Source organism: Cervus canadensis, chromosome 2, assembly GCF_019320065.1.
Source record: "Cervus canadensis isolate Bull #8, Minnesota chromosome 2, ASM1932006v1, whole genome shotgun sequence".
Classification (NCBI taxonomy): Eukaryota; Metazoa; Chordata; class Mammalia; order Artiodactyla; family Cervidae; genus Cervus; species Cervus canadensis.
The window spans coordinates 96158386-96166480 of record NC_057387.1 but is presented as its reverse complement, the minus strand read 5'-3'; positions in this window follow the sequence as shown (position 1 = coordinate 96166480).

Sequence of the window (8095 nt, the reverse complement as noted above, 5' to 3'; positions counted from 1 at the left end):
AGATCACGCATGCCACAACTGAGCATGCAGGAGTTTATTTTTTCGGGCAGCCAAAGAAATAAACATTTTTAAAAGAAGAGGAGAGAGCCTAGGACAGAACCCTGAGAAGCACCTGTGTTCGAGGTTCTGGCGAAGGAGAATGAATCTGCAAAGGTAATTGAGGTGAAGTATCTACAGTTCAGTTCAGTCGCTCAGTCGTGTCCGACTCTTTGCGACCCCATGAATCGCAGCACGCCAGGCTTCCCTGTCCATCACCAACTCCCGGAGTTTACTCAAACTCATGTCCATCGAGTTGGTGATGCCATCCAGCCATCTCATCCACAGTTGTTCATTAATCAGTAGTAGAACGTGCTTTTCCAGTAACCAAGGAGAAAAGTGTTAAAGTGTTGATTACTAATCAAGATAAATAAAATCTAAAAAGATTCTCTGAATTTAGAAACAAGGAAGTGGTTGTAAAGGCAGTTTCAGTGGAACTGCAGGAGCAGAGGTCAAATTACATTGAGCTGAAAAGTAAGTGGGAAGGTGAGGAAGTGAAGATTATACTTTCAAGAAGTTTGGCTCTTTAGGAGAAGAGAGAGGTGATAGCTGGAAGGAGAGACAGGTTTTTATTCATATGGGAGAAATGCTGTCGGTATGGATCCAGCAAAGAGGAAGAAGATTATAGGGAAGAGGAAATAACAGAGTGGTGCCCCCAGGTAAAGAATAAGGTTGGGGATCCAAAGCATTGATGGCAGAATTCATTTCGAGGGATATCTACCTTTGTGACAGAAAGGAAGCATGTAAGACTAGTACATTAGTAGATTTGGTAGCAGGAAGTTGAGAAAATTCATGTTTGGTGGATTCTATTTTTTCTGTGTAGTAGGACCATGGTATTAGCCAGGGAGAGAGAGGTTGGAGATGGAGTGCAAGATTTGAGATGAGCAGAGGAGGATTGAAACAGCTGCCTTGGAGAATGCAAGCAGGTTGACTGGGCTAGCCTACAGATTTCTGGGAAGTTATGAGCCCTGTTGAGGTTCAGTTCAGTTCAGTCGCACAGTCGTGTCCAACTCTTTGCAACCCCATGGACTGCAGCATGACAGGCCTCCCTGTCCATCGCCAACTCCCGGAGTTTACTCAAATTCATGTCCAAGCCAGTGATGCCATCCAACCATCTCATCCTCTGTCGTCCCCTTCTCCTCCTGCCTCAATCTTTCCCAGCATCAGGGTCTTTTCAAATGAGCCAGTTCTTCGCATGAGGTAGCCAAAGTATTGGAGTTTCAGCTTCAGCATCAGTCCTTCTCTTGAGGTTGGAGACCATTTATTTATTGCAGCAGCAGTCTGCATAGTTGTGTGCTATGTATTTTTCCCCCAACAATATTCGGCCATCTACTGGTGGGTGCAGAAAGGTGAATTGAGTTGATCTAAGTTCGAATTGTATCAGGTGGATGAAATGGAAGGACAAAGGACAAGGAAGTTGAGGATCCTGGCGAAAGAGTGATTGAGATGGTGGACCACAGACCCTAAACTGCATAGGAGAGTGTAAAAGTGTTACGGGCTGGAGGTCCCAGTGAAATCAGAGAACCCAGATCTTGGAAATAGTTGAATGAGAGAATTATGTTCACAAAGTGGTGTAATGAAGTTTGAGTAGTTTCAGGTGATGACAAGGTCCAGGGTGTGGCCATGGTAGTAGGGTGCCAAAATGGAGTACAGAAGACAGCCAGGATGTTGATATGGCCTTTGAAATCTGCCGCCGCCACCCCCACCCCCCACCCCGCCGCCAGGTGATGGCAAAACTTGAAGGGGGGAAATGGAGGAGGATGTTTGTGAACCAAGTACCAAAATCCTTGATGAGTATAGCAGGTTGTTCTGTAGTCTGTAGATGACAGCAGGAGGAGGGGCAAAGGTCAATACAGCTGAATGGCATGACGCTAAAGTAGCAAGTGTTTTCACAAAGAACAGGTAGAGTAGCAACTGAGGTGGGCTTTGGTAGGGAGACCCTAGCCCCTCTCCCAGCCCTGAGATCCCTGGGGTATAAAAGTGTAAGCAGCCTTCTCCAGGGTTAGCTATGCAGAAATGGTGCCCTGAGGAAGACCCAGCATTCGGGGTAAGCTGGAGCTGAGCAGAGCAAGTGTGGAGCCGCTAAGGAGCTAAGGGTGGGGGAGACTTTGCTGATCAGGAACAAAAGATTTGAGGGCAGAGTAAGAAGTTTGGAAAGGAAGGAAAGGCAAGAAATCAGGTCCAGGAGGATGAAGTGTAGAGCAGAACTTGGGCAGGAGACTCTGGTTGACCTAAATAATTTACATCTTAGGGGGAGAGCATGAGGGCAGGCCTGCAGAGTGGAGCCAGAGGCAGAATTGAGTCTGGGATGGGGAAAAGGGGGTCTGTGGGTAGAGAATGAGGGTAAGTCTGGGCAGCTGGTGAAGGCAGAGGGTTTTGCAGGAAAGTGACAGGGAAAATGGTCTGTGGAGAGAGGATGGAGGGAATGGCAGCTGACTGTGGGGAAGAGATGGGGGCATATGGAGTCTGTGGGGAGCTGGTGGGTAGCAGAAGGGGTGTGTGAAGAGGGTATGAGTAGGGAGCAGAAGGAAGAACATCTATGAGGAGAAAGTGACATTGTAGTACATTTGGCCCTAAGAGGGAGGTGAAGGCCAGGACACCCTGGGCATGAAGTTTGGAAGAAGAATGTTTCTCTCTCTCCCTCTACATCTGTCTTCTCCCTCCATCTCTCCCTCTCTTTCTGAATGAGGAGCTGAGAGTGAGGAGTAGGACTGGGAGAGGCCTCCGTCCATTCTGCAGATGGAACCAGCAAGAACAGGAGAGAGAGACTGCTTTGTCTCCAAGGCCATGTGAGGACAGGGAGCCAGGCTGGCAGCCCATGTCCTGGAGGCCTCTTGCTTTTTGAAATATGTCTTTCGATTTAGGAGGACAAAAAAAGCCCTCTGAGAAATTTTATTTAGAAACAAGACCTAGTGACCTTCTGATTTTTAATACCTCTTCTCTCTTGTTGTTAAGGACCTTTGGCTTAGTACAAGAGCTGGGGGTTTTGAGGTTTCTATGATTTTCGTTTCCCGGCATGAAGAAGAACCATTTGGCTGCTATAGAAATGATTTATGGATGAGTCTAGATTTATTAATCACCTCTGAAGATGGAGAGGAAATTAAAAACAAAGAGACGACTCTGGGCTGAAGACAAAGTAGGTTTGTCGTCCTTGCAGAAGACCTTGCCAAGGTTAGAAGGCCACAGACAAACCAATTTGGATGGGGGCTCCTAATCCAGATTTTAATTTCATGTGCTATGATTTTTTCAGACCATTTTCTCTCCAAGGTAAAATAATGACCATTTTAATTGGCTGCCACTTACAGAGAGATTCCAATAAGTCTGATGGCACATGTGTATTTTTCTCTGGCATTCCGGGTATTCTCTGGTTCTTATGATCAAGCTGGTGAAACTGACTTTTACTGCATTCTGCATGCCATGATCAGTTGACTATAAATTAAATCCTCTTCTCCAAAAGCCATTTTCCATTAGTGCTAATTTGTTTGCTTCTCATTTCCACTGATCATTAGAGTCTCTGGTTGTGAGCACCAAATTGGAAATGATTTCTTTGACATTTCAAAAAATTTTCTCCTCTTCTTGAATGCCATTTGGCTGTAGCTAAAGAACATTATGGTTTGCAGAGGAACAGTTCACTCCAATTACAATTTAACTGACCGTTCATGGCACTGAATCCCTCTCCTTAGTGTCCAAAGATGACACCGCTGCTGACATTGCTATGCCTCATAGACTTTGCACCGGCCTTCTTGGATGGGAATCTGCCACTCTGCACATGGCAGCTTTGGGAAGTTGGTGGTTTTATGGACCTACATATCATGAACATTCAGACATAACCATCTAAACGGGAGCTGACTGATTTCTTCACTCATTCATCCAGCGAGCATTTATTAAACATCTACTTTGTGCCAGGCCAGGCCCTGGGGACACAGCGACAGGGAGGACCAATCCTGCCCTTGAGGAACTCACACTCTAGTGGGAGCGATGGTGAAGTTTTACAGCATAGCAGAATAAGAGTGGCAGATGTAGAACCACACCTGAGAACCCCTAGCTGTCTGGGGAAATTGTGTCAGGGCAGAAAGGAGCCTGGCTATTCCCTGATGGCAGAGCAGGCTTGAGATACAAGAGGGCCCTGGAAGGGCCTGGGGAGTTGAGAAGTCGGTGCCGGTTGCAATGTGGAAGTGACTGTTCATGAGGCTAGGCTGGGGTCAAGTTTTGAAGGACATTTTATGCCACATTGAGTGTAAACTTTATCCTGTAGGCCAGAGGGGGAAATCTGGAGATAAAGAAGGGAAGTATAGAAGCTTGAAGGAAAGTCTTTGTTTCTGTTTTATGTTGGGGTTGGCAAAGATTGGAATAAGTATAAGAGAAATGAGAGGAGGTGGAGAGACTGAAGATGGAGGAGCAGAATCTAGCACACACAGTGAAGCTGGGTGCCCGTGTGATGAGGTTAAGTGTAGAGGGAGAGGAAGTTCCCTGTTGGCCTAGTGGTTAGGATTCTGGGCTTTCACTGCAATGGCCTGGGTTCAGTACCTGGTCCAGGAACTGAGATCCCACAGGCCGTGCAGCACAGCCAGAAGGAAAAAAAAAAAAAAATGGAAGGAGAGAAGGCAGTTGCTCCTGATGGGCTGTTTTCTCTGTGAAGCAGGAAGCAAGGTTATCGGGGCATCTTTCCTGACCCCTCCAGCTTCCATACTCCAGTCACCAGGTCCTGCTGCTCCAGCCTATATGACATTTCTACTTCTCTCCAGCCCCAGTGTCATCAGCATCTTTTGCCAAGATTAGGGGAACAGCTTCCTAACTGCTGCCCCATCTTCAGTCTTGCCCCCTCCTGATCACCTTTCTGCACTGCAGTCAAGATGATATTTCTAGGACAAAGTCATTTCTTGCCACTCTTGACTTCTTATTGTTGTTGTTTAGTTGCTACATCATGTCCGACTCTTTTGAAACCCCTTGGACTGTAGCCCACCTGGCTTCTCTGTCCATGGAATTTCCCAAGCAACAATACTTAAGTGGGTTGCCATACCCTCCTCCGGGGGATCTTCCCAACCCAGGGATTGAACCCATGTATCCTGCATTGGCAGGCAGATTCTTTACTGCTGAGCCATCAGGGAAGCCCACCACTCTGGACTTCAGTCAGTTCAGTCACTCAGTCGTGTCCGACTCTTTGCAACCCCATGAATCGCAGCATGCCAGGCCTCCCTGTCCATCACCAACTCTCAGAGTTCACTCAAACTCATGCCCATCAAGTTGGTGATGCCATTCAGCCATCTCATCCTCTGTTATCCCCTTCTCCTCCTGTCCCCAATCCCTCCCAGCATCAGGGTCTTTTCCAATGAGTCAACTCTTCGTGTGAGGTGGCCAAAGTACTGGAGTTTCAGCTTCAGCATCAGTCCTTCCAATGAACACCCAGGACTGATCTCCTTTAGGATGGACTGGTTGGCTCTCCTTGCAGTCCAAGGGACTCTCAAGAGTCTTCTCCAACACCACAGTTCAAAAGCATCAATTCTTCAGTGCTCAGCTTTCTTCACAGTCCAACTCTCACATCCATAACATGACCACTGGAAAAACCATAGCCTTGACCACACCTTTGTTGGCAAAGTAATGGTCTCTGCTTTTTAATATGCTATCTAGGTTGGTCATAACTTTCTTCCAAGGAGTAAGTATCTTTTAATTTCATGGCTACAGTCACCATCCACAGTGATTTTGTATCCCCAAAAAATAAAGTCTGACACTGTTTCCACTGTCTCCCCATCTATTTCCCATGAGGTCATGGGACCAGATGCCATGATCTTAGTTTTCTGAATGTTGAGCTTTAAGCCAACTTTTTTCACTCTCCTCTTTCACTTTCATCAAGAGGCTTTTTAGTTCTTCTCACTTTCTGCCAAGGGTGGTGTTATCTTGCATATCTGAGGTTATTGTTGCTCACAGGCAATCTTGATTCACAGCTGTGCTTCTTCCAGTTCCAGCGTTTTCTCATGTGTTCTCGTGCATATAAGTTAAATAAGGCAGAGTAAAACAATATACAGCCTTGACGTACCTTTTCCTATTTGGAACAGTCTGTTTTCCATGTCCAGTTCTAACTGTTGCTCCTGACCTGCATACAGATTTCTCAAGAGGCCAGGTCAGGTGGTATGATTCCAATCTCTTGAAGAATTTTCCACAGTTTAGTTGTGATCCAAACAGTCCAAATGTCTTTGGCCATGAGTCAAATAAAGCAAAAGTAATGTTTTTCTGGAACTCTTGCTTTTTCGATGATCCAGCAGATATTGGCAATTTGATCTCTGGTTCCTCTGCCTTTTCTAAAACCAGCTTGAACATCTGGAAGTTCACAGTTCACGTATTGCTGAAGCCTGTCTTGGAGAATTTTGAGCATTACTTTACTAGCGTGTGAGATGAGTGCAATTGTGCGGTAGTTTGAACATTCTTTGCCATTGCCTTTCTTAGGGATTGGAATGAAAACTGACCTTTTCCAGTCCTGTGGCCACTGCTGAGTTTTCCAAATTTGCTGGCATATTGAGTGCAGCACTTTAACAACATCATCTTCCAGGATTTGAAATAGCTCAACTGGAATTCTATCACATCTACTGGCTTTGTTTGTAGTGATGCTTTCTAAGGCCCACTTGACTTCACATTCCAGGATGTCTGGCTATAGGTGAGTGATCACACCATTGTGATTATCTGGGTCGTGAAGATCTTTTTTTTTGTACAGTTCTTCTGTGTATTCTTGCCACCTCTTCTAAATATCTTCTGCTTCTGTTAGGTCCATACCATTTCTGTCCTTTATCGAACCCATCTTTGCCTGGAATGTTCCCTTGGTGTCTCTAATTTTCTTGAAGAGATCTCTAGTCTTTCCCATTTGTTGTTTTCCTCTGTTTCTTTGCATTGATCACTGAGGAAGGCTTTCTTATCTCTCCTGGCTATTCTTTGGAATTCTGCATTCAAATGGGAATATCTCTCCTTTTCTCCTTTGCTTTTTGCTTCTCTTCTTTACACAGCTATTTGTAAGGCCTCCTCAGACAGCCATTTTGCCTTTTTGCATTTCTTTTCCATGGGGATGGTCTTGATTGTTGCCCAAGGGTTTCCTATGTGTTAGGCAATTTGTTGACCTTTATGAGAGTCAACTCTTATTATCCCCTCTTATTAGGTAAGAGAAGTGAAATCTGGAGAAATTAAGTAATTTGCATGAGATAACGCAGGCAGGAGGTAGAAGATCATCCAACTCCTGTGTCTGTGTTCCTAGCCACTACACTGCACTGCCTCCCACCCACACTTCTTTAAATATGCCTTACACTTGCACGCCTCTGAGCCTCTACATGTTTTATTCCCTCCGCCTGGAATACAATTTCCTCACCACTTCACCTGGCCAGCTGCAGGTGCCTTTCAGCCTGGTTGGCATCTCCTCTGGAAATCTTCCATAACAGCTGGGTTAGGTGTCCCTTGCTCGCATTCCCACAGTATCCTGTTGCTTGCCCCATTCTAGCGCTTACTACACTATTGGACTTAAAATTGCTTATTTACAGGGCTCTATGCCACACTTAACCTTACCCACTTAGGGCAGGAACTGTGTCTTTCTCAGTTATCTCTAGAGGGGTGGGGCTTGTGGGATGGGACACACTTGTCTCCCAGTATTTGTTGAATTTCACATTGAATGGAGTTGCTTATAGTGAAGTTGGCAGTGGACCAGGAGGATTCCTAGTCACATCTGAGACAATTTACTGAGGATTTACATACAGTGTGACAGGCACTGGAGACTGAAAGACGGGGCAAAGAGAGGCAGCAACCTGGGATGCGGGCTGTCCAAGAGAAGATGTTGGGGTGGAGAGGCATGAAGGAACAAAGCCTTTTGAGCAGGAGAGGTGGCCAGTGATGTTAGTTGTTGCCCCAACAGGACAGGTGAGCAAAGGACTAAAATTGACCTGCTGCTGCTGCTGCTGCTGCTAAGTCACTTCAGTCGTGTCCGACCCTGTGCGACCCCATAGACAGCAGCCCACCAGGCTCCCCCATCCCTGGGATTCTCCAGGCAAGAACACTGGAGGGGGTTGCCATTTCCTTCTCCAATGCA